Here is a 5,307-nt window from a genome sequence, read left to right as displayed (position 1 = left end):
GTACGTTAACTGTTTAGGCGTTTGGATAGCTAAGTGTGGTATTGAAAGGGCTTGTGGTGGCCTTGTGATGGTGGCAAGGAGCGTAACACGGCGGATCTAGCCTTGTACAGTGGCGGTCAGCCACACGCAGTGGTTGTCCATCATGTGTAGTGACTACCCACCACTCAAAGTGGTGGTTTGGACCTAGGGTTGGGCTGAGGGGTTGCTAGTGGAGCTCCTGGTGGCACTGGGGTGGCGCCACGATGGCTCACGATGGAGGAAGGGGGATGGCCGTGTAAGAAGGGGAGAAACCCATGAGAGAGTGAGGGAGAGTGTGCGTGCATGGGTGGCAGATCGGGGCCGTGGATGGTCGGGATGGCTTGTTGGTGGCTTGAGGAGGCTAAAGGTGGCGGTCATCTGCCGTGGGTGATGGTGTACGGTGGTGGGAGGCGTGTAACCCGTGCCTGTGAGAAGGCGAAGCTCATGCGTGGAGGAGGGGCTTCTGGCCATGGGTCACATGGAGGAGGAAAGGGGAGGTCCATGGCAGTGCTTGGTGGCCGTGGGTACCGCGTACGACAGTGCTAGAGGCAGCGCACGGTGAAGCCGTGCTTGGGTCTCTTGTGCGTGCGACGGGGAAGGTGGCTGCATGGGAGGGCTTGAGCTCACTGGAGGGTGATGGCCGGTGGAAGAAGAAGCTGCCGTGGAGGTGGTGCGCCACACGGCGGCGCAATGGACACCAAGCCCGTTCGGGGTTTGCACTTCCGAAAGGGAGAAAGGGAGAGCGTGAGAGAGAGAGGCTGGCATGGGAGGACTCACCGGCGTGAGGTGGAGCTGGCGGTGCTGGCGGTGAGGGCTGCCGACGCACAGCGATGCCGGGCTGGGGCATGGAGCATCGACGAAGGGGGGGATGGGTTGCGTATTTAACCCAGTCCCTTCGTCTAGGGATCGACGTAACAATTTAACGATGGATCTCAAACACTGATTTAAAATGCATAAGTATTAACTTAGTTAAAAGCGCTTAAAGGAATTAAGGTAGAATATTATTTTAAACTAACTTTAGTTTATAAAATAATATTCTTCATCATTAGTAAAATGATGAAGTCTCACTTAACATATTAAGGAGAATAAAACCATTTGGTTAATAAAAGCTTTCAACATAAATTAAATCTCATAATATCTTAAATAATTGAAATCATTTTAATAATAATATTAAAATGATTCGGACAATTATAATATTTTTGGAGCTCTTCAAGAATATTATGATTGTCGTATTTAAGATCAATCTTAATTCAATAACACTGAAAATACTCCTTATAAATATTTTCAGCATATTTAAAACAGTGGGCGTGCCCTAGAAGTCACACTATATCTTTCAAAACACGTTATCATGGTTCGGCACGCATGACGAGTCTCGCAGTCGCTAGATAGAAGGGGCAGACAAATCACAAAATCTCTGCCATCGGGATTTGCTTACGTCATAAAGACAGAACATACATAAAAAAGAAGAAGCATACGTAAGAAGGAAGGAGCAGGGTATCACACTTTAGTACCTATATTATATCTCTTTTGCTTGCAATGCAAGTTTGCTCCACAATCCTTGAACTAATAGCTCCACCATCCAAGGTGAACACGTGCCAAGAAGTTGACTTCTAGAGTCTTTGTATCATTGAAAATACTTGAAGCTTCCATGGGCAGTGACCTTCTAGAGTTGATCGGTAGAAATGGAAATGCGTGTTATAGAAGTGTTTCATACACCTGGACTAAGTTCCTACAACTCGAGCCGTGAGGTTTCCACCTGTGATCACAAATTAGATAAAGATGGGCTCGGTGGTGGTCTGGAAAGACTCCAATATCAAAGTTAGTAGTTTGTCTGAGAGATTTACAGAAGAATAGTAAGTTCAGAGAGTCTAATTTGTACCCGGACATTCCCGCACCTGCATTAAAGGGTCTGTGTCACGCCCACAATTGCCCCAATCATAGCCTTTAATGCGGCATAGCATCTGAGGTGGTGCCATTAATATGGCATGGCTTCCCAGGTGGTACCTCGACGATTAACGATTGGTGCGTCACTTCTTGTCCCCATCGTCAAAGAATGGAGGGTCACTCATGTTTTCCATTCACTTACCAGTGTGTATCATTTAATACTAGTCATCATAGGCGAGTTTCAGGGATGATGCGTCCCGTCTGTCCCCTTTGACTTGTTTCTCGTGCAAAGCATTTCCTTTCTGTTAACACAATTCGTGGGCAGGACCGCTTGGGAAAAGGCAGGTTGCAGCTCGAAAGGGGCTTTATCATCTAGCCAGGCCCAACCCAGTGGGACGGGGGAGGGAATTATCCCCTCCAAAGGGCATTACCAACAAATTCATCCTCATTCAACTACCCTTAAATTGTGGATTTCTTCAATTCCGTACCAATTAAAAATAAACAAATGGGAAGATGGATGAGAAAAACATGTGCTGTTGGGGGCTTTGTCAACACCAGCACGCTGGCCGGTTTGAGGTACGAGGCATTACAAAATTACTTAATTAAACCAGAGACGACTTGTTGGAATTATTATTATTATTATAATCATTATATAGTGTTCCTAAATCCAAAGTTGAGATCAATAGAGTGAGTTGCCCATAATCCAAACTAGCCAACATATATGAGCAATTTTAACATTATTTATGAAACATGTGGCAACTCTCTAATTTCAGTGACAAATAACCAAATAAAAAATTAAAAGCAGTATTGAGAAAAATGTCTCGAGACGATCTCTCGGTCGCCCAGGCCTTTCCCATATCCAATACCGACCAAAATTGAGTGGTTGTAATCACGATCACCGATGTGATTAAAACAAACGAAAGAATACAAGCTGGTCATGAGTGTCAGTACGTAATAATTCCCATAAATCAATAAATAAAATGGCCAATGTCACGTGCGTTGTCTTCAATTAAAAAAAAGGAAAATTAAAAGAAAGATGAGAAACTTTTTGGCAACTTCTATCGAGCTTCTTGTCACTCAGGACTGGAAATCAAGCACTAACTTTACAGTTTCATCTCTCAGACATTCTTGAACAACCCGAACAGAAAATGGTGTACCACCTTCTTCCTAAAGAGATTGAATCTCTGCAAGCAAGCACATAGCGTTTGGTTCTAGTTCAAGTTAGTTTCTTCGAATGGAGGAATGGCCATTGGTGTGTGTTTCCCACAGGGTAGTCGATGCAGCTGCGACTAGTATGTTCATTCACAGCTGGGCTGGCATGGCTCTTGCAGCGTTTACCGATGAGGCAGTACTGCTACCAGAATTCAGTGCAGCATCTCGCATACCACCAAGAATTGAGTACACAATCTTGGCTCCAGCCATGAGCTTGGTGAACGAGACGACTATTACGAGGAGGTACGTTTTCGATGCATCAAAGATTGCATCTCTCAAGGCAAAAGCCGCCAGCGCTAGAGTTGCGCAACCCACACGTGTTGAAGCGGTGTCATCTCTCATTTGGAAATGTGCAATAACCGTCTCAAGGTCAAAACGCCGATCTATAATGCCATCTACACTGACCCAAATGATGAATATCCGCGGAAGGCTTGTCCCGTCATTTCCAAAAAATGCTTTTGGGAATCTCGTGTGGTCTTTTGGGGCACAAACAGCAGACGCTGAGATACACTTGCACAGCTTGGTAATTGAATTAAGGAAAGGGAAAGAAGCTTTTAGTGAAGATTATGCAACAAAATTACATGGGAACGAGGCTTTCTCTGTGATTAGTCAGCATGTCAAACAGTTTGGTAAGCTTCTCGCCTCAAAGGATATGCACCAGATTTGCTTTTCTAGTTGGTGCAGATATCCACTATATGAGGCTGACTTTGGGTGGGGAAGCCAACGTGGGTGACACTTGCTGGTTTGGTGTTCAAGAATGTCGTAGTTCTGATGGATACAAGAGATGGCAGCCGAATAGAAGCTTGGATTACTCTTAGTGAAGAAGACATGGCATTATATTTTTTTTTTAAAATAAGAACATATATTATAAATCCTCAAACTGAGTCCAAATTACACATCTTGTCATGCACTAAGGCATTGCAGATTACAAAAGGACCCCCTTCGTTCCAAACCCTTTCTTCCCCAAGTACTAAAGCATGTTTTCCTAATAAATGAGCAACACAATTTCCTTCTCTAGGAACATAACATATTGACCATCCTTTCTTTTGATGAAAAACCTGTTTTATGTCATTGATAATGTGCCCAATCCACGACTGATCTTCACCTTCCTTGTTGATCTTTTGAATAATGGTAGCTGCATCTCCTTCAAATACTATTTCAGAGAAAGAAAAAGAGAGATCATCACTTAACTCGAGTGCTCTCCACAAGGCTAGACTCTCAGCCAAAGCAGGATCATTCACATGCTATTTCACTTCACACACAGAATCCAAAACCTCTCCTTCTTCATCTCTAAAAACAATTCCAATTCCCATTCTCTTGTTTTCTAGATCCATAGCCGCATCCCAATTAGCCTTTATCATGTTGGTGCCAGGTTTTTTCCATTTCTTCTGCACCCCATGTAATCCACCACTTATTTCCAGAGGAGCATTTATGCTATTTTGTGCTGTTTTGAAATCCTCCAGACCCTCACCAGCCATCGAAATAACTTGTTTAGGACTGTAAAACTTGTTCTAAAAAATAAACCTATTCCTCCTTAGCCAGATCCTATGCATAACCACCGCCATCCACTCAAGTTCCTCTTTCTTCAAATCTTCAATGATTTTAATCCAAAGAGACATGAATTCTACTTCCTCATTTGCCCATTTCTTCACTGGACTGTTAGTTTCTGCCCATACATCAGAAGCTGAGAGACAAGTTCATAATATATGGATCACTGTTTCCTCACTTGATCCACATATTGGGCATAGGGAATAGTCACCTATCTTCTTCTTGAATAGGTTACTTTTAGTAGGTAGAATATTGTTCAGAGCTTTCCACAGGAAGATTTTAACCACTGCAGGCACTTCTAATCCCCAAAAATGTTTCCACACAGCATCGCTCTTTTCAAGGTTTGAGCCAAGACATGGCATTATTTGAACACGAGAAAGAGCTGCTTGAATTTGCATCCTTTAATCCAAGTGTTCATAATTAAAGGATAATCTTTGTTTCAAGTTGTCTGGAGTACCGTACTTATGTGCTTGCTAATTTGCGAGCAATTAATGAAGAAAACTGCATATTTGCGACCAATTAATTCCAGTGAAATTACTATTTGTAACTAAAATTAGTTATAAATAATCTTTTAGTTGCAATAAATTGATCACAAAAGTTTGTTTTTCTTGTAGTGACTGATTAATGTAAAAGGTTTAATATTTG

The 5,307-nt window shown here is 42.9% G+C and overlaps 1 pseudogene; it reads left to right on the top strand.

The window, feature by feature from the left end:
* Positions 1-354: 354 nt before the first annotated feature.
* Positions 355-5,086, top strand: LOC108983277 (annotated as a pseudogene).
* Positions 5,087-5,307: the final 221 nt, after the last annotated feature.

The sequence above is a fragment of the Juglans regia genome, chromosome 16 (genome assembly GCF_001411555.2).
Source record: "Juglans regia cultivar Chandler chromosome 16, Walnut 2.0, whole genome shotgun sequence".
NCBI lineage: Eukaryota > Viridiplantae > Streptophyta > Magnoliopsida > Fagales > Juglandaceae > Juglans > Juglans regia.
Note: the sequence above shows the minus strand (reverse complement) of the source record. Positions and strands in the feature narration are given on the sequence as shown.